The sequence below is a fragment of the Pyxicephalus adspersus genome, chromosome 2 (assembly GCF_032062135.1).
Source record: "Pyxicephalus adspersus chromosome 2, UCB_Pads_2.0, whole genome shotgun sequence".
NCBI lineage: Eukaryota > Metazoa > Chordata > Amphibia > Anura > Pyxicephalidae > Pyxicephalus > Pyxicephalus adspersus.
The window spans coordinates 114,042,580-114,065,357 of record NC_092859.1 but is presented as its reverse complement, the minus strand read 5'-3'; positions in this window follow the sequence as shown (position 1 = coordinate 114,065,357).

Here is a 22,778-nt window from a genome sequence, read left to right as displayed (position 1 = left end):
TGCATTTGTTTTCCTTTTTTCTGCAAATACAGAGAAATTCTAAATTATCCAGTCAGAAAAGCTGTGTCCTTGTCACTTCCTGTGCACAGAACTGAACCTTAAATAATGTTATCAGTCTCAACAGCTATCTTCTGCAAAACTTTTACCCCCAGTTCCGCTGTCCCATATTAGATATTATCATTTAATTGCTACCTGGAGAATTTTAAAAGAAGATTTCAGATACTTTTCTAATTCCTATATCTCTTACACAAGAATAGATTATTTTTAACCCTGACAGGCGGTAATAAAATTGGTAACTCAGTAAATAGAAAAAGGTAGCCCCATTTGGAAAATGATTTGTAACCTCAAAACAGAAATTCCCAAGGCAGAAACTGTAATTAAACACCAGAAATACTCCTATGGAGTATTTTTTTTTGGGGGGGGGACTTGATTAAACATTATATAAAAATAACAGAAAACAATTGAAATGTTTATAGCCAAGTTAAGGATTTAGAGAAAAGGCACAAACAGGGAATGGTAAAGCCAGTGTCCAACAAAAAGGGCAAAGTAGAAACATGATGAAAATCCATGTCAAGCCAAAAACAATTTTTTCTAGTTTTGGACAGAGTGGGTTTAAATAAAATCCATGCAAGTGTCCATACCAGACCCTTAAGCTTATTACACAGTTGGAGGCCTATGTTGAGGGACAGGGCCTCTTCCTCCCAATCTGTCATCCAAATAGTTGTGATAGCCTGCCAGGGACTTTTTGAAATTTGGATGCCCCTTCAGTAAATTAGACCCCTGAATAGCAATAATGACACACACATAATATCATTTTTTTATTCAAAATAAAAATACAATACATACCTACATGGGAGCCCCCAAATAGGAATAATGATACACATACCACAAAAATTATTCCATGCAAAATAAAAATACAGCACATTGTTAAGGATTTTTAAAATTGTAAGTTTCCAGAAGCAAACCCATCATCAATCATGTTGTCTAGCATTGCACATCATTGTCAATCACATAGTGTTCCCAAATTGGTGTTCAATAAAGCATTGCTTGGTTTGTTTACATTTATAGAATCTGTCAATGACAACTTCAATGAATGAAGAAGTCATTAGGGTACATCTTTTTCCCTCAGCTGAAGCTGCAAGTGTATCATTATAATACAATGTAACAAATTTTTCCTGAGTTGGGAATAAATAAATAAATGAAAGATTCACATTCAAAGAAATATTGCCAATTGACTTGGGACAAAAAAAAATTTTGATAATGTATTGAGATGCTAGCAAACTAAAGTCCAATGCACATTAAAACCCAATTCCCTACTTTTATTTTAGGTTTAAATAATGGAAGCTACATGCTTTTTATTTTTTGGGACATCTGCTCATTTACTGACCACTCAGTAATTTTCATAACATTGCTGTGTTTTGTTGCTTTGGTTGGCTATAAAAAATGTCTCTACAGTAATGGTTGTATACCAAAGGTAATTTTGGAGGAGTCCTTTTTCTTCAGTCCAAGCAACTGCACCAGGTAAAAGTGTGGGCTCTGATGGCTATCCAGTAGAATATTAAAAGCAATATGCAAAAAAGCAAGCACCTCGCTTTGACAACTTCGTAAAGGTAATTGTAGGATGTAAGGACCAACTAGCCTAAATCACATTTGCTACCATAAACATCAATTATTTTAGGCAAAAAGAAGAAAAGAAGCAATTATAACAATATTTGATGCAGAAATGGCCTTTGATAGGCTTTTAAAGAATTTTCTTCAAAACACCCAAAATTATGAGCTAGGAGATTTATTTATTAGGAAGAGCATGACCTTTTACAACCACCAAACTACCTGAATTAAAATTAATGGTCACAAAACCAAAAAAATTTAACATAAATGATGGGGTCAAAGAGAAGTGTCATGCTCGGTGATACTGTTTAATCTATGCTTGGAAAATCAAGCATTTTAATTATTGGCGTATGTGAATGACATGCTTACAAATGAACCACAATGCGGCAAGTAACAAATATATTAGAATTTAGTCTGTTCACAAATTTTATTTTATAGTTAAATCTGAATTATTATCCCAGGGTTGTAACTACCCATGAGACAAGGTAAGTTTTAAAATGATTCACAAACCTAATTGAAAACAAGATTGCATCAAATATCTCAATTCCATTAGGTCTAAAAAAATAAAAAATTTCTGTCTAATTATGACACTGTAATGGGTTAAAAAAAGCTATTGAGACATTGGAACCTTCTTGTGGTAAAATTGGTAGGGTTGCATAGTCATCATAAAATCAAATATCTATGAAAATCAAGTTGCAAAAATGTACACATAAGGATTCCAGAAACTATTTTCATGAATAAAAGGTTAATATATTATATTAAAGGCTTAGAATTGCATTTCAAATGATAACCGAGCCAAAGAAATAAGAATCATCATACAAGTTTTATCATTTTTGCATGTAGTTCTGCATTTTTGTGGAACATAATAATAAATATATATAAAATACTAGGTCAAAGGTATGATTAGCCTTTTATAATTTAATAATTATAATTATTCCAACCTTATATATATTTGGTAACGCTATAATTTGATCCATTACTCATATATGATCTATGTATGTAGTATATCTTTCTAAAAGTTAGTTTTATCTGTTTCTATTTCACTAAATTATTATACTATTGGTGTTATTTTGTAATAATTCTACTATTTGAACAAATTGGATGAAATATATGATTTTTGTAATGTTGAACATTGCAGTGTATTGAACCCTTACATTTATTTTTGTGACTGTAGATCACCTGAACCCCGTGTGTATACATAGAGAACTTTTTATTGACCTATCACTACCCCTGAGGAAGCCCACTATGGCGAAACGCGTAGGGTACTACGGTTGATATGAATGGGTTCATACCTACTTAACCATTGTATGGTGATGTATATTTGTTTAATATTAGATGAAACCTGTATAGTGCCACAGCAGGCCTAAACAAAACCTTGTATGTTTCACAAGAAAGTATTGTGACATACAGAGAAAAGGTTGTAATTGTTTTTTGTAACTTTGTGTGAAAATTGATCAAATCCTGTATAGATCATAATAGTCATAATATTATGACTTATGGGTAAAAAGGATATAATCCTTTCATAATTTTGTATGTAAACTTGTATTACAAATTATATTTTCTATATTTGTGCCGAAAACTCTATCTTTCTTAGTCTTTTATTTAATTACCTTTATATAAACCAGAGTTAGGCACAATCAAAATATAGAAATATCCACACTACTCTAATGATATAAAAAATAGCCTTTTATTAGTCAAACACTGGGAATATTGAGTGGACTAATGGAGAATGGGTTATCTATAATACCTCATCAACTTTGATTGCCCTGCACACAGAAGCCAAGATTTCCCACCAGGATTGACAGGCTGTTTATACAGAACCCATTCAACACAAACACTAGACTCATATAGAGTTAGGTTTAGTGGTTGAAAAAATTGACAGAAGTGATTAAATATCATTATAACAATGTGCAAGTAACTAGCTAATGATTTAAAAAAATACATCTAACAGAGTAGGAAAAATATTCTACAAATCAAACCTATAAAAAAATTCTGGTACCCTGCCCACATGTTTGTGAAAAAGAGACAAGGGCTATAGTGAGTGATGATAAGGGAAAGAGTAACAGGAGACAGTGACAAGGGTTGTGTAAGAGTTACATTTAATTACTTTTTTATAGGTGTAATGTTTTTTTCTTTTTTTTTATGAGAAATTAATAAAATAAAAATCTACAAAGGATCCCTCTATATTTTAAACCAGCCCCTTTTGGGATTTGGGACCTTCTTGGATAGGCGAAGGGGCAGCGAGTACCTGTGCCCCCCCCCCCTTCAATCTGTAAAAGGTCTTCCGCAATCTAGTTTGTCAAAAAAATGTGGTAAATCACATGTAGACCCATTCACTTTTAGCAAAAATGATGCTCCTTCCTTCCCCCAACAATGCCAAGGGCCATCATTGTGGGAAAGTTTCCTTAGTGGCCTTAGTGTTGTGGTAGTTTGCAAGTGGGGAGCTGCAAGTGGGGAATCTGAAAGCACCCTTTAATAAAGGGATCCCTAGTTATCTGCCCCCTCATCCTGGGAAATACATTTAGGGGGTTGTCAATTCCCATAAAGAGTAAAATAAGCCCTAAAAATAGACACCATACAGTAGAAACAAAAATGTGTTTATTTTTCTTTTTTAATACTTACCTATGCAGATCGAGCAGTATATCAATAACATCTCACCTTCGCATGTCAGCTTCTCCCCACTGCACAATGACTGGAGCTCTGCTGCTCAATGGCAGGGGCTCTAAAAACAGCTGTTCTTGGCTTCCCCCTTGCCTGCTATGCTGAAAAATGTAAACAATAAAGCCCCATCACCAATATTTACATTTGTTCAGCCAATTATGCAAGAGGACAGCAGAGAACCCTTTTATTTGGTGGTGAACCCCTTGCAGGATTGGATACATACAATAAAAGGAGCCTGGTTGAGGTCCTGTCACTGTTCAGTCAGGAGAGCTGGCATCATCCAGGTCCACTGGCCATTCTATACCTGTCAATGACAAATGTCAAATTAAAAAGTCTGAGCACTTCAGGTCTGCAGCCAGCATTAATAGCATTTATTTGGAGGAGTGATCCCCTGTCCAACAATTAAATCAAGGTTCCAACAGAGCTTTCTCTGTTTACCGAAACTCTGATTTATTTGTTAGGCAGGATATCACTCCACCTGACTCGAGTATGTATGGCTTTATTTTGGAAATCTGTATATTGTTTAGATGAAGCAAGGTACTTAAAAGAATATTTACAACGATCAAAAGTCTTGTTTCTATAGATATTCAAAATCTGGCCACATAAATTTCTGGTGCAAACACACTTCTGTAATTGACCTTTTTTTGTCTTGCAACTGTAGAGAAGCAAGGGGAGCATTTAGCCTCCTAGATACACAACTACACTTCCTGCAATTGGTTGCTGGTGCATTTCTCCTGTATGTCAAAGATCATAGACCCAGATACCATCTTGTTTGACACTTTCTTCCTTCTAGGGTTCTAATCTTTGTGGACATCTTCCTATTAATTGCCTCCTTTCTTGATCTTTCGTTCTTTCTGTGTCTTGATTCTATTTAATGCCTTGAACTTTTCTGTTTAATTACAACTTTGCTCTTGTGACTACCTTTAATCTTCTTTCTTACTTCCCATGGCTAATTTTTTTTGTCCTTACCCTTGGGTACCACTATTTGTCTGGCATTCTGCTTCCATTTTGGTTTCCTAATATTCTCTTTTTGTTCTCCCCTAAGTAACACCCATGTTTCGTCTTTTGTTTGAAATAATTTTGTTTGAAGAATGAATTTGGAGATAATAGAACTACAGGTACTGCTCTAATCACCCTAAAATTTTACATATAGGCAACGTTTGTGAAATACCATTGTTTAGACTGATATCCAGAACAATAAACTCAACTTCAACCCATCTGAAAAATTCATGTGTGCCTTTTAACAATGACTTGCTGTAGGCAATTTAGGAACAAGTAACGTGTAGTAATGCATATAATAGACCATGTCAATAAGTAAATATTAAATAAGCAATTGTTCTGAAAAAACAGGGGTTTCATATTAAAATGTGATGTGTTGATACATATCAATTTTAGACCTAATACGTCTATGGGAAATAATGTATTTTGAGCTCATTGATGCAGAATACAATCCATAACTGCTCAGATAATAATTGTAATTTGTATTTTCTATTACTACTTTTGCACAGGCAATTGTTCAGGTCTGGTCTTCATCAAGTTTAATATTAAGTCATCAAATAAGTATTTGGACAATTGTAAGGCCACACTTGCATTTTTTATGTTGGATAAGAAAAACAAAATGCCTTCTTTTTAGGTTCTACAGTTCAACAGGGTAGATAATAGACATTATGAAGCAAATAAAACTACATGTCACATTAATGAGCAAATAAAATTTGAGATTAAATTGTCAGTTTAGTCTGTTGGAGTTCTGCCAGTAGAAATCGCTAACCCAAATCTGACAAAGAGTGCTGCAGAACAGGGAACAAAAAAGGAATGAGAAAAAAGATGTATTGAAGGAGACTTGAGGTGGGGATGTAAGGAGAGGAGAAAGAATATAATTTGGGTGGTGTGGAGGTGTGTCAGAGTTTTAGGGGGAGGGAGAGAAAGAATAGAACAAACTAAAGTTTTAGGAGTTTTATCCTGGAGTGTGGAAGGATGCTTATATGTTTCTTAAAAATGTCCAAAATATCCAGTAGAAATTATCAGTAATTATCAAGAATTGCTTGAGAAAGGGGATTTATTTGGAGTTGGAGAAAGTGTAGAGTTGGGAGCCTGTGATAACAGTGATGATAACATATCCGCTATCCTAGTTACTAGTATTTTAATGTGTTTTTCAGGTCCACTGTTGGTGAAAATGAGGTGGTAGTCTGAGAAAAAAGAATCCTTCTGGTAAGAACCTTAGAGACAACATCAGCTTTGTTCCATCTAAAAATTCCCCTACCTTTTACAACCATTATGCTGCCATCTCTAACCACCATCGAGCATCAAGTCCAACCCACCTAAAACAGATTAGAAGAATGGGAACTACCTGCATAGTAATATTATTATTCAGCACAAGTGGGCTTCACCGCTATGATCTTTTTAATACCCCAGGGATCCAAGACCTTTTTCATGTATACTATCTGTGATTTTTGATTCTCGAGACCTATATCCACTATTATCTACTGGTAGTAGAACTTTATTTAGTACACAGTCCCCCAAAATCCCATGAAGTAATGTGGATTTAGGTCCTAATAAAGATGTCAATTTTCTTTATTTATATTTATTATTAACTATTGCAGTTGAACTTTATTTAGTACATGGTCCCTAAAAAAGCGTGACTAGGGTACCTCAGAAGTCATTTTACACCAAAATATTTACACATTACCATTTTCCTGATCCCTGTCAGTAACAGCAGAATACCCAAGGTCCACAGAAGACTAAAACTTCCTAGCCAGGACTAGACAGATATATATTGGAGCCCAGCATTGACCTAGGGGCTATATTCTTAACCTGCTGCCCACCAACTACAGAAACTTTTCAGGCCATTGCCTTCCAGGACCCCCAACCACAACTCACAGAAACCAACTCCAGCACACTGCTACTACCCCTGCAATACCAAGGGAAGTAGATTGAGAAACCTTTCTAACTCCTAAAAGCTCCAGAACTTCCATCTCCCTAAACCTTAACCTCCCCCAACCCTTTTTACTCCATCCTCTCTACCCCCTCATAATCAAACCCCTCTCTGATTTTTCTCAGACCCCCTCTGCAGCCTTAACACCTTCCTTCCCTGTCATGTAGCCCATCTGCCTATTTCCTTGTTCCAGACTTGCCATTACCTGTTTTATTTTTCATATCAAGTTTACATTTATTAACTATACTATTTAATATCAAAATATGTCAAGCCATGCATGTAGATACTTTTGCTCTGCATCCCAATGGTTCATTTTTGTGACCAAGACATAGGCATCATAAATTGTTACTTTATAATGCAAAGTACAATTACAAAAGAAATCATCTTTCTAAGCAAGATAATTAGGATTGCTGAATGCACATTAGAATCTGTGCATAAAGCGAAATAACCTTCATAGTTACTTTGAATAATTTTAGGGTGCAAGACAGCACATGAATATGTATGTGTGAGTATAAATAACTTTTATTATAACTACAATGCTAATTTTAACATTTTCCTAAATACACTTTGTGCTAAAATTCAACAATTAAACAAAAATAATTGAAGAGAAAGATATACAAGACAGGGTCTGAACTGATGTACAAAAATAAACTGGGATAGCATGTCCAGTGCTGTGTTTTGTTTCACTAAGTAATTGAAGCTATTGACTTGTCTTATCTTTATTGAATTACGTAGCTGGAGTTTTCAATATTTTAACATTTTAAAAATACAAACTATGACCTAGGAGTGCTCAAAACACATTACTCATAACTCAGTGCCTGACAAAAATCAGCAGATTAGAAAATTAATCCAATCTTACAAAGAAAACCATTTAGGATATCTATATTTAGTTTTGTATACACTATGGAATTGTTAAAACTTCTAGTTTTTCTTGTCCATCTGTTTTCCTTTCGTGAAGAATAACCTTTGTTTTTTGTGCTGTGGACACAACAAGACGTAGGGATTCATTTCTCATAAAGAAATAAATTCCCTCTTAAATAAATGTCATCAATGTCCTCATTGGGAAAGTGTACCTTCTATTACTGTTTGAAATGGTCACCAGGATATATATAAGGGGTATATCTTCTCGGGAGGGACACAAAAGCAAGAAAGACTTGGAACCTATACCCTGCTCAATAAAAATAGGGGAACTCTCAACCATACAGTATAACACCAAATCAATTAAACTTTTAGGATAATAATATATTAATCTGTCCAGCTAAAAAGCATGTGATTGTGAATCAAGTTCACCTGCTTTGGTGCAACTGAAAGAAATAACAGGTGGACAGGGGAGGCAGCAGCAAGCCAACCCCCAAAGAGGTAATGGTTTTACCTCTGGCCATTTCTCTCTGCTCAGTATTCCTGACTGATTTTTCATCAGTCTTCCATTTTTGCTAGTGCTTTTGTCACTATTGTTACAGGACAGTAGAATCAGGAAGTACCGGCAGACCACTCAGGTAGTCCAGATCCTCCAGGACGGTAAATATATACCCATAAAGTTTGCTGTGTCACCTAGCATAGTCTCAATAGCAGGGAGATAATACCAGGAGACAGGCCTTTACACAAAGAGATTGGACAAGACCATAAAAGAGTAACATCAGCAAGACCAGTATCTGTGTCTTTGTGCAATACAGGAGGACCACAGATGGAACCTATGCTACTGCCAGAATATGCAAACATTTGACCATACTCTTGGGAATGGACTCCATAGTGGGGCTCAATGGGATATGGGGGACCTGAGCTCACAGTCCGGCACAATGCAGCTACAATATCTATGGATAGATAGATGGATAGATAGATAGATAGAGATATAGAGATATATATATGAAATATATATATTAGGGAAACCTGCAATTATCTGATCATTTAATCACATGACATGAGAGGTTCCAACTAATACAAGGACAACAGTAACTAAAATAAACACTTCATACTGATGTATGCAGAAGAGAATCTTCATGAACACACAATACATCAAACCTTTAAGTAGATGGGCTATAGCAGGAGAAGAAGACATGGGGTAACACTCTTGTCAGCTAAGAATAGGTACCTGAGTATAATTTGCAGTGGCTCACCAAGCAAGAGAACATAATACAAACATTTTCTGGTCGGATGGTAGGAGCAGAATTTTTCTGCTATTTCGGATGGTAGGGTCAGCATTTGTCATCAAAAATCTGAAAGCATGGCTCTTTCCTCTCTTTCTTTTCTTGGAACACTTGGGCACCAACTGAGCATCTTTTAAGCAGCCTACCTTAGTATTGTTGCTCACCATGTCAGTCCTATTATAACTGCTATAATGTGCATTGTATTTAAAATGATCCTCTGACTTTAGTAAATTCAGAGTGAAATCAGAACTTTTTTCGAAATGTGCACACAAAAACAGAAATTAATAATGCAAAGAGTTCAGTCTGACATTCACACATTTTTTAAAAGAAAGGAGAATAACAATGACAGGTTTCATATTTCTCCTAATTTCATAAAATACTTTAACTATTGTTTTATTAACAATTGAAATATTTAGAAGTTTATTTATTCCAGTTTATTTGATACATATTTAGGTTACTTGAACAAATCCGATCGTAGAAATTTTTTAGGAGATTAAAGATATGACCTTCCTATCACTGGTGCAAATATTCTGCCATATAGATGTTTTGATGAAACCTTAGGGGATTTGAGATAGAGCTTCCATATCACTGCTGTATATCACATACTGTATTTACTGCAGTGATGGAGTTTTGCTGTCAATAACCCATTGGGGGTTCAGTGATAAAAGTAGCAATAATGTTATTTATATTCTTGGTAAGAATAAAAATCCTAACTGTAATATTTATCTAACTTTCTATGCAAGTCTGTCCATTAAGTGTTTGTCTGCACACTTTGGAACTTACTACATGCATTTGTAATCTATACCACTGGTATTTTGTTGGTTTATGGTATTATAATCATGATTTTTATAATAACAATGGAATTAGCATGTGTAACAGAATAATATAAACTTTATGTTGATCTGGACTACCCAATGAAACAGAGTCATGGATCTAAAATTAAAGAGATATTTATAATTGGCAATTGTAATAATAGTAATGCTTTCCTAATACTTGGTCATCACTGCTGTTGGGTTTCATGCAGCTGTTCATTAGCATACCTTCCACATCTTTAGCTAAATTCTAAGCATTTTGCTATTTATATATAATGTTTTCTTGTAGGTTATCAGTTCTTTCTAAATAAGGGGTTGTAGAAAATTGGGTCTTTGCTAGTTTTTCATAATACAAATATTTTTAAAGCTACTGAATTTCTAGAGTTCTATTACATTAGGTATTACAGATTAACTAAAACTACCAAAGGCAGCGATTTATTATCTAAAATTGGCATGAAGGAGAACTAATCTATGATAAGAATGCTGAAAATGCTCTAAGTTAATTAACAAGTACAATATGCATATTCAGCCTACTTTTTCTATGAGTTTTCTATTTATTATGATGCCTTAAATTTTAAATAATAAATCAACCCTGCCAGCTTGTTAAAACAGCCCCCTTGTGATGTCCATTCATGTTTTATGCAGTTATGTGATATACCAAAGAAAAGATTGTAGTTTATAGGTATCAGTTTTGATCATTGAGTAATCATTTTCATTTGAAAAGTACAGTTAACCCTGCTAGTAAACCCAATCAAATTCTTCCAAATTAGTTGTTTTGATTAATAAAGTTTGAGCAAACCTGCAATTAGTATATTTTGTATAACCAGCATAGTGCACAGGGTAGCAAAATATATGCATTAGACATTATTACACATAAAGTGTGTCAATCTTCATTAGTTATGTTACATAGAATGTAGAAGGTCCTATTGGCTGTCCAGAGCCAGAGTCCTCTCAGGATCCTAAAGAGTATTCTGCAGCACGGACATCAGCTCATTTCGAATAGACATGGGCACTCCAGCAGCACATGAATAATGCAGACAATATACCTGGATGGTGGATAAGGGTGAACAAAGCTTGCAAGAAAATTTGCAAATATATAAGATGTGTTGGGAGACTGTAGGTGAAAAATGTTTTGCCCAGGGATAAGCCTTAATCTCCCTGGTGGTATTCGCGAGTGTGGCTCGGGTTCATTTTCAGTGCCAAAAGCAATAACACTGAGCCACACTCAGGGTGGAATTGCTAGGTAGTTTACCAAGTCCTACCTGGTTCCCACGTTCCAGCAGCGTCCTCCAGCGATGCCCGGCATCTGCGTCCCTGACATATGAACCCTGACATATGTTGGGGGCACAGGGCAAGGGGAAGCAGATGCCGGCCAGTCATCTGCTCACGAGCCTTGGGCTGGAGGGTGGGACCGTAGGACAGGTAGGCGGGAATGGGCAGGAAATTTAAAATAATGAGGATTTTTAAATGTACCACTTTTACATTTAAAAATACTCATTATTCATACTGCCAGGGTCCTTATTGTTCTTATTTTTAAATGATAGGATATTTTAGATAAGAGATAGATTAGTGGTAGATTGGAGATTTAAACTGTAACCTGTGTGACTATTTTTAGTTTGCTCCTGGTGCAACTGGAGGCAAATGACACTTTGATATAAAATACTAGAAGAAAATACACTGGTGAGACAACCTACTGACTTCTGGAGTTCTCAAAATATATAAGAAGCCATTGAATAATAAAAATTGATTAAATATCTACTGTAGCAGTTGCAGGGAGAGTGTCTGAGAAAGAGATAGATGGGGTTACAATGATTTCTCTCCTCCTCTGTCATTTAAAATAAACAACTCTTGGTGTTCTCCTTCGAGTAAGTGCTCAGCTGACATAAAAAGACTGACCTGGTCCTGCTTGTCCTGCTCTGGGAACCACAGGTCTGTGGTGGACTGAAAACCTAAAGGAATTTTGTGTTGGCTAACCATTGTTGTTTTGTTTGGGACAAACAGTAGGTTTCCTCCCAGTAGATAGGGTTTCTCACGTTTATGTTATAGTTAGTTGCTTGTCTAGTGGCAAAGTTACAAATTTTGTTTCATGTATTTTTTTTATTTGCTGTTTTGTGTAAATAATGTAAATATTCTGTATAGCACAAATAAACCATTGGTGTTGGTGAAAATAAGAAACTGTCCCCATACTTGAATCGAATTGTACCTGTTCCAGAAGGTTAAAAACTCCACTACCTAACCCCCATGCTACACTACCCATCAATGTTATGTTATTGTGTTTTTCGACTAATTTCATTGTGGCACCTTCTAACCTAGAGGGTTAGAGAACAAACCACAAAACATTTAATCAAGAGCATTGCAAAAGTTTATAAAGCTAATAGTTACAGGCCTGTTGGGATAAGTAATTTCATATGTTAAGCATGTATTTAAACATTCAGAGGTTCTTTTATTAATATAGGTATAGTGTCTCTTTAATGGAATTTTATTTCAGAGTTTATAAACTAGTATTGTTTGTTGCATATAATAGAACAGAATTAAAAGCATAATTATATAAAACTGTAGAGCTACAAGCATATTGCCTTTGATTATTAAATCACAGAGTATGCTAGATTTCAACCTTCAGACTGTGCAATTTATTCTCCATGGATTTCTTTAGTGTTTATCATCAGCATTCTTGAGTTTGTTTACTGTGTATTTACTTCATATAAAGGATGTCCCATGCATCTAGAATTTGTACTGTGCAACAGCTTTGTCGTATCTCCCTTAGCATCAAACCTACATTATTATAGCCTAAATTATTTTATAAAAGCGTAATTTTTAGCTTGCTGAAAATATTATGTCTATAACTTGTGTTTAAAAAAAAGCAAGGCGTTGTAAAATAAATGATGTAAACAAGTTTTTCTATGTATTGTATCTGCTATTTCCAGAAAGAGTAAGTGCATACCAAATTGCATTTTAGCTCTGTCTTGGTCTAAAGTGGGGATAAGATCCAGATCAGTATTACAAGAGAGCATCATCACACTGCACTAAAATTGCTAATATAGTTACATAGTTGGTCAGGATGACCAAAGGCCATCAAGTTCAACCAGTGGGCATATAAATTTATCGGAGATAAAACCCTATCAACATAGTTGATCCAGAGGAAGGTAAAAAAAATCCCTGGTACAATTTGCTCCGACAGATCCCTGGTGCAATTTGCTCCAAAAACTCCTTCCTGATTTCATGAGGCAATTGGATGTGGCAAACAGAACAGAAAAATAGATTTAGACTGCCCCATGTTGTCCAAACCTAAATTTGGCTAAAACCATTTCTAGTATTTTTTTTTAAAAAAAGTAAAATTGTAAAAAATATTAATTGCAATTAGGAGTTTTCGATCTTCATTGGAGTTCTTATCCAATCTAACCAGAATCAATCCACTCACCTCCAGAGGCCACTTTGGGTGTTTCAGAAGGAAGGTGGTGTAAAAATGGCAAGACCTTTAACTTATACAGCTAAAGTGAGCACTTTTTGCCTTGCTAAGGGATGCTAAGGGAGCTTTCACATAGTATTTATAAGCACTCCTATAAACATAATCTGAACATTTCAGCGAATGGCCCTGATTTATTTAGGTTCTCCATGACTGAAGAAAATAGACTAATATAGGAGAAACTGGGTGATCTAGATCCAAACCTAGATTGTATCTTGTCCAGGACTGAAACATTTGCCAACTAATAGCAAATGTTTTTTAGGAAATACATTCCAGATTTCCTGGAATAAAAGCATATCTTTTCCAAATCAAGTCCAACAGATTGACAGACATATCACTTATATTTATCTATTTCTTTAACCTCCTGGGCGGTTGATTTCTGTCCAGATTTATATGTCTAAAAGCAGTACATTGTTTTTCATGAAAATTTATTTTACAGTATAATATAATAGTATGAGTTTTATTAACTTTAAAACACAAAATCATGTCAAAAAATTAAATTATTACAAAAAGATTTGAAATTCCCACCACGCTCCGAACGGAACTCCCGGTTGACTCATGCAGAGGACGCCTGCCGGAGGAAGCAAGAAGACCGCGATCGGCGGATCAGGTAAGGCATGATTTATTATTCTATTTCTGTTTTAAATACCCCAATTGTTACTCAATGTTACCGCTTCATTCAATACAGTTATTGTGTATGGAATGCAATACAAATAGATTTGAAATTCCTGCCTCGCCGGGAATGGAACATCCGCACACACCCACATCACCGGGAACACCCAGTGACTCATCAGATGCAGAAGATGCCAGCCGGAGGAAGCGAGGAGACGTGAAGGACGAAGGAGGACGCCGGCGGATCAGGTAAGGCTCGATTTACTATTGTTTTACATTGGTTTAGCTACCCCGACTGGGACTCGGGGTTACCACTCTCAGGATCATTTCTTTTATCCCGAGCCACACTCGGGGTTACCTCTCGGCAGGTTTTCAAAGCTCTCCAAGGCTTGAGAGGATACACTTTCATCGGTGAAGCTGGGTGATCCTGAAACCTGGAATGGATCTGGTCCAGGATTCAAAACATTTGCTAGCAAAAAAAAAATGACTTCTCTTCTAGTTAGTTTATCTTTGAACGTATGGTAATATATGGTGGGGTTGGTGGGCAGGTTATGCTCTGAGTTTGACCCCTTAACATGCTAATTTGCCTATACTGGAAGTGAAATCTAAGTTGATGTGAGTTATACAACAAACAGTTCACATTGCTTGTGACCAAACTAATTACAGACATGTATGTAGAAAATTTAAGTAATCAATACTATTTTAACTAATTATTATTTCTGTCAAGCAACATATAAATCTGCACAGTGTTTACCAAACACATCTTATTGATAAAATGATTTTATTTTATTACATTGGATCCTAAAAGATAAAAACAGGTTGGTAATCCAACACTCCAGCATAGGAACCATTATTTAGAAAACAATGCTGTTGAGCAACAAAAAATTTCAGCATCTTACTGGGATTTGCAATAAAGGGAATGTGACTGCTAGATGAGCTTTAAAGGCTCTTGAAAAATTGTAACTAATTGTAGCTTTGTCTGTTTGTCAGCATTTAGCCGTGGATCGGCATCCTTTTTAGCATATCACATTTTTTTAATTTGTTGCTTTTTCTTTAGCTCCAGGAGGTTGAGTTTACCACTGAAAATAGCAGGTGTGCTCTAAAGTCCAGCTGTTTGTCTGATGACCTGCCTGACAACCAGTCAGAATGAATTGCTGTGCAGGTAATTTGGCTGACCTCCAGTATTATGTCATCATCACCACACAGATTTGGTACTAAGGGTTGTTTTTGTCCTGCAGGTCAGTCCCTGGAGCTAATGTAAGGGATGCTATTTTCAAGGTCACTTTGTCTCTACCATTATGAGTAACCTGCCTCCGAATTCTTGTCTAATGTAATGATTAACTTTGCAGCTCTGAATCTCTGCATCGCAATTATTGGGTCAATCTATATTGTTATTGTAAATCATCTCTTTTATTTACAGTTTGCTATAGTCAGTGTATTACATATTACTGAAACGTCAGTCTTAGTCATAGGCTTCAAGTCAGTTTATTCTCAGTACTGTAAATAAAGTCAATCTGTCAAAAAAAAGCATGACCCATTCATACCAGCTTCCCGTGCTACAATTTATGTATGCAATCTAGCACATAAAAAATGCATCGCATGCCAGAATCAATTGTTTCCAGCGGAGCCCTTAACAATAATGCGCTGATGGGCAAAAAAAGTAGTTTATGCTGCAGTTTCATTGCTGTTCCTTTTAAATCCAGTAAGAGGATTAAAGACTCTGGTTTAGCTCCTGTTGTTCTCTCAGTTTGGAAATGTACTAGTATATACAGATTTAAATTATAATGTCACCATGTCTTACAGACTTTGGGGTGAAAATACAGTAAAAGGATCTCCTATACTACAGATATTCCCTGGAACTGTTTTGCATGGAACAGAGGTATATATCTACTTGTAACATTATGAAGAGCACTGAGCCTGAGAATTTTCTAATAAGGAAGAGAGAAGTGAGACACAAATTGAAAGGAGGCATAGGAGTCACTCCACAGTGTCCCATAGCAAAATTTCATGGCACTTCAACAAACTGAAGTGTGGCATAACCAAGTATCCAGAAGAAATATATGTAATGTGCCATAGCATAGCCAAGGAGGTAATGCTAGCAAAAAGCAGATTTTACCACCAGAGACAAAACCCAGTGCTGAAAGTTTGTATTAATAAAAACAGGCGGATATCAACAAGGGACAGATCCCTATCATACGCCAATACTCCAGTTTCTGGCTAATTCACAATTATATGTCCCTGTATTAAAATTCACAAGTAAAGGTACAACCATGACAGGCAAATTCACCAGTATCAGGTTTTATAGTGATGGTACATTCACCAATAACAGTTTAATTCCGTCTTCCTCAACATTGAAATACCTACCAGGTCTTTAGGAAACCCTTTCTATAATTTCTATATCCACACCCTACAGTAAACTGTGGTGGTCAGTGGGAAAAATGCCTCCTATATTGCTGGCCATTAGGAAGAATGTCATCCCTACAGATCACTGGGGATTATCTAAACTGACCTAAGAGGCACAGATTGCTCATGGCTCAAGGATCCTCTAGTAACCTCTGAAGGAACCCTAGAGTTCCACGGATCCCTGGTTGAGAAACAATGAGTTCCTTAGTGACAGTTGCATTCAAGATGGTATTCACCACTAACAGCCCCCATAGTGACATTCACCAGTAACACGCCTCTTAGTGTCAGTGACATTTACCAGTAACAGGCAGTTTGGAGAATTCCCCTATTCTTTTGTGTAGACACAAGAAGTGAGAGAATAGAAGTGAAAATCTTAGACACCACCACACAGGATCATTTACCCTCGCTTCTTGCTCTAACCAGGGCTTACCAGGACAAATAAAAGGGTTGAATCTTGTTGGCAGGGACGCAAACAGTGATAGAAACCACTTTAATATTCAAAACTAAGGAAAAACATTTTGCCTTTGCATACACTTTAAACTATTTTGAAGTCTCAACTCTATAAAGGAGCTTCTGTGGCTATTTATTAGAGGAATATGCATCAGCAAAATCTACATTTACCAGAACACATTGTAATAAAGAATTCACTCAATGTAACAAATATAGTTTGGGAATACAGATTATTTCACCTCAGATGACTATGTAATCGATCACCTAATTGCTGAATATTTTTTCATTCTCCCATGTTTAAATACAGCATATTTAACTTTATTATAATGCCACAGATCGATAATTCTAACTTCCCCCGTCTTTCAGATCATTTTTCCCTCCTACTGGGTTAGACAAACACGATTGAGACTACTCTTCAGCACTGCAGTAGATTATTCTGCCTAATACGGAAACACATTCATCTATTGTTCCCAAGGGAAAATACATTTAACAAATGTGCACAACTATGCCAGAATATCCAGACTGTAAAGTGATTCTACACTCGTCTCTCCTTCACCGCTCCTGTATCCTCTACTGCTATAACCCGGCCAGGAAACTGAATACGACATGACATGCAAATTGTTTATTTCTCAAGGCTGTCACATTACTCAGCCCTCACTGCTATGTCTTGGGTAATGTGTACATACTAATGTCTTTCCTCTACAGCAAAACTGTACACTTGAAGCCAATCGAGAGAAAAAGAGATGAAGGACCACAAGACTTTTCTGTTATACAACTTAAACCAACTGTATAATGAAACACAGACAAGCACCTGTCTTGGTTACTAATGCTTTTAAGCAAACAGGAAAAACACTTGCTGTGCTGGGTATGATTTTTGACACAGGGCCTTCCTCATCACAGCAAGGCACAGATGCTGGAGGCCTAATAGCTGAATGGCTATCATTCATGAGGGGTTATATTTAGGTTCCCCCAGTCAATATTTGAATAATGGAATCCTTTTATACAAACTAATACAAGATACAAGAAAACCCTTCAAACCCATGGGTGAACAGGAAAAGACAGTAATAACCCAACAACAACAAAAAAAGCCCAAGCAGCATGCAGGTATCAACAAAAAATAAGAATAGGAATGAAAGGAAACATAGAATGGAGACTAAAAAAGAAACACTATATAAAGATAACAATGGGAACAGATGATGTTTGCCAAGTTAAACGTTTCCCTTTTCTCTATTGCTATTGAAAGGCGAAAGATAGGATGATGTTTAAAAAGAATATCTGCAAGAGGTGCAGACACTGAGGTTAGAGAACCCATCAATGATTCTTCTTATTCAAGCTTTGCATGCCTTTCTGCTTTTCTTAGATGGTAGTTTTCAGGTTTTTGGTATTCCATCCAAGTGGCATCAGATACCAACTGCCTATAAGTATGTCTTATCTTGTGATTTGACAGGCAGGTGAATAGTTCTGACCAACTGTGCAATTCTCTAGTTTACTGCAAGAGAATGAGGGTTTTAGCTGGGCATCCTGGACCAATCACAGGGCCCTATGCTCATGCATAAGTGCATAATTTGGTTCTGCTTAAAATAATTTTCAATATATATTGAAGCAAAAAAAAAGAATTATACTTATTGGTGGATAGTAAGCTTCTGGCAATCAGCAAGTATGCATACTTGCTTAATATAGCACAGACTTACCTATGCACAGCACTTTTACTACTACTATGCTACTTCTAAAACTAAAAGGTTTTTTCAATATTTGAAAATCTGCAGTTTTTATTAAAAAGTTTGTACCAAGTCATACTTTTTGATCCTGCTATAAAATGCCTTGTTAAGGGAAGACCTATTATGGTTTGCTAACTATCTCTTAACTGCACTCCTAAATTGTCCAAAAATGATGCAAAAAGGTAAAAGCAGTATTTTATGTTATAAAAGATTAGAAAATGATGCAAAAAGGTAAAAGCAATATTTTATGAACAAAGAAAACACAGCATGCGTACATGATATAAAGTGCTTTAGGAAGCTAAATGTAATCCAGATAGGGTTTACTTGGTGCTGGGGCTTAGGAAGATCAGGAATATGGTACATAAATTAGACCTACAAAAAGTGTAAAAAGATTAGGGAAAAAGCTGGACCCTGTGCTTCCAGTATTAGCTGAAACATTAAATCATTTTATTACTACAATACTAAAGATCAGAAATAATTGTAGGCAGTTTGTCATAACCAGGATGTCCAAATGGCAAAGCCCCTTTAATTGTATATTTGTGTCAAGCTAAATTGAGTATGATTAGAAAGTTACTGTTGCAGACAGGCTGCAATATTTAGCAAGGTAAAATGTAATATGGAACCACATTTTATTTATCTAGCGTTTAGTATTTCCCAGTACTGACTTTGCATTGAGAATTAATATACGGCATACATTCATTGTTACGATAAGTGAAGGGATGTTTTTTTACAATTGTTTGTATTCAGAAGTAATTCTGAATACAAACGACAAAACATATTCCACATATCAAATTTAGTTTTGTAATACAGCTATTTTGTGAATTTCTTAGATCTTTGTATTCTCTCATCTGAAGTTACAGAGCAACCATAAAATTCTAGACAAGGAGTTTCATGGCTTAGTGCACTCACTTTAATGCTCGTACAATATGCAGCACTATGCAGACTACCCGTGAATAAGAGTTTCAGTATTATATTAGAGTATGTTACAGTACAAGGAATTGGCAAGCAATGTTAGAGAAGCAATAGCTTATAAATATATGTGCTCCCTGCAGCACCGGATAATAGGCTCATTCTGTTGGATAATTCTCTTTATTAGTAGTTTTATGGGATTAATAAAATGTTCATTGCCAGTCAAACCACTAATTTAACAAGATATTTATAAGTTGAAGAGCACATTCTCACTTTACCTCCCTTCCTGGAAGACTGTGTCCTGTGGAATTAGATTGCATACTTATCTTCAAGGAAGTTACCTTGGTTAATTCCATTGCTTTATTTCCATTAGAGGTGAAGTCACAGAAAGTCTAGCTTCTGTCAAGAATATGGCACAGACACATACATAGGTTTCTACTGCCTAAATATCTATTATTTTTATGTAATTTTTTATATGTCCCCAGAGGCGATTTATGACTTTCAGATCATTTAAGATCTAGATTGATAGGAAATATGTCCATTGGCATATGTACCAAGAGTATGAGATCATTTTCCTTAATACAGATTTTGTATTTCCTCTACATGTTAACAGCTTTTAGAACATAAACAAATTCACTCTTTTGATGAATTTTTAACATACAATACAAAAAGACAAAAAACCCTCCCCAGCCAACTGTTATGTTGTCTGTATATTCCAATATTAGTTTATTCTATATCTATATTCTGGGGAAGGTGGTGATTTACTTCTCTACAGAAAGACTTACATAAAAGGTCAAAGAAAGAACTTCCTTGATTCATTCAGCTGCAATTGCAACAAACGGCAATAACCCCTCAATGGGTATTAAAAAACAGGTCTGGCTGTAATACTCATTTCTGGAACTTTCTCCGACAGTAATTCTTTAAGTCTTCAGATGTATGCAGTATTAAGGTTAAATTGCATCCAACCTGCACTCACCCCAAGCTAGGTAAAAATGGATCCTAAGGGGCCGTCATCTGGCCTACATATTAGCTGAGAGGATTAGGTAGAGCAGGCATGTCCAAAGTCTGGCCCGGGGGCCAGTTGCGTTCTGTGTTCAAATTTCCACCAGCCCGCAGCCTCTGTCATAAAATCAATAATATCCGGCCCGCCAGCACTGTTGACCACAATATAAAATACACACGTACAAAAAAAGCTTTTTTATTTTTCATTAGAGTTATTCAACCGTCTTGCAATTATCAGCCCACTACTCGGCGGGCATTATCGGCAGGATGGGAGTCCCCATGTGTGCACAGGGAATCCCTTACATCATTATAGTGGGCGTGTGCTGTGCGGGACCTGCACGGATCACGCCCACTACGATTCCAAGAACGTGCCTTGCACGGAGCCCGCACTGACACCGGACTCCATTTACAGGGAATCCCTCACTTCACCCTGGTGGGCTTGTGCTGTGTGGGACACGCACAGACCACGCCCACACTAGCGTGTGAATGATCGTCCCCACACATTTTCACCTTACCAAATCTGGCCCTCTTTGCAAAAAGTTTGGATACCCCCGAGCTAGATGTAGCTAAATTAGCATATGCAGCCTATTGCATTGTTTGCAAATTGTTTTTCTGGGACCTAAAGTACCTCATCATTGGAAAGATATTTTAACCTTGAATATGGGATAGGAAGATATTTTTGACATTCTTCAAGGTGTGATGTGGTTGCCTTCAAAGAGAAATAAAACTCACAGGAACATCTGGAACAAAAACATAATATTTTCAAGAAGGAAATACATTTTTAGAATATTTTAGAACACTGTGCTATTAGATAATCCAATATATTAAACAAATACTTAATTTGAATATGTATTACTCACTTAAAGGTTAAAAAAGTTACTTACACACTGTTGCCTTAAGACACTCTGCTCTGCAATATCCGTTGAATCCGTGCAACTAATAACACTGCACCTTCAACTGAATTTAGACTCAGGGTGATATTTCAGGGAGTAATTTGGGAATTCCTCTAAGTTCAGCACATACCCACTTATGTTATATAGGCTTGACAGTTGTGCTTTATTGTAAAATGTTCTTTTTTACTTTTAATAGCAACCAGTCATGATGAGATCATGAACCCGTAGGATGAGTTCTTCTGCAGTGTTTTATCTGTCTGTGATTGAAAAATTACATTGGTGTGTGTATATATATATATATATATATATATATATATATATATATATATATATAGATACATATGTACATGTACATAAAATAAATTATGAGAATACAAACCTAAGGCCTCTTTCTTCAGATATAATAATATGCTGAAATCATCTCCCTATGCTGAAATCATCTCCCTATGCACCAAAATGACTATAAAATGTATGTTATCATAAATGCATATCATTTTAACAAGTCACGGCCTCAGAATAGGTGAAGGGTTATAAATTCTAGTTCTTTCTTCTTGAAGAATGTTGTCCTTATTTAAATGATTATTTCTGTGTTACACGGTGAGTAATTTGTATTAAACTCTATTAATCCTACAATCAGTATATTCTAGGCCTTTGGCTTATTAGTGAAGTGGAAACTGCAATTTACCAGAAAATATTGTATACTTGTAAAAGACTAAGATTGGTCTTCTTAATAACGATGTCATTACCATCCTCTGGGATTTCTACCACTTGATCTTTTCAAAATATTCAGACAGTTCATTGTCTGATCATTTAAAGAACCCAAGAGAATATTGCAATAACCAGAAATGAGTATGACAAGTCTAATATAAATCTCCACTGATTCATTCTTCAGTGCTTACACATCCTATCACATAAATAATATATGACTTAATAAATACGGTAAAACAAGATCATAGTCCTTTTGTTCTATGAACTTATTAGATAAAGTAAGTAATATATATAGTTATATTGCATCATTAAATAATGCTTTCTATTTATTAAATATGTAAGGATGGTTAAATTTTGAATATCCAAACTTTTTGTATAGGTTTTAGATTTTTGTATGCTGTCTGTGTGCTGCTGGGGTGATTATTTTCTTTCTCCGTGAAACCCTATGGTTTCTCCAGGGCTT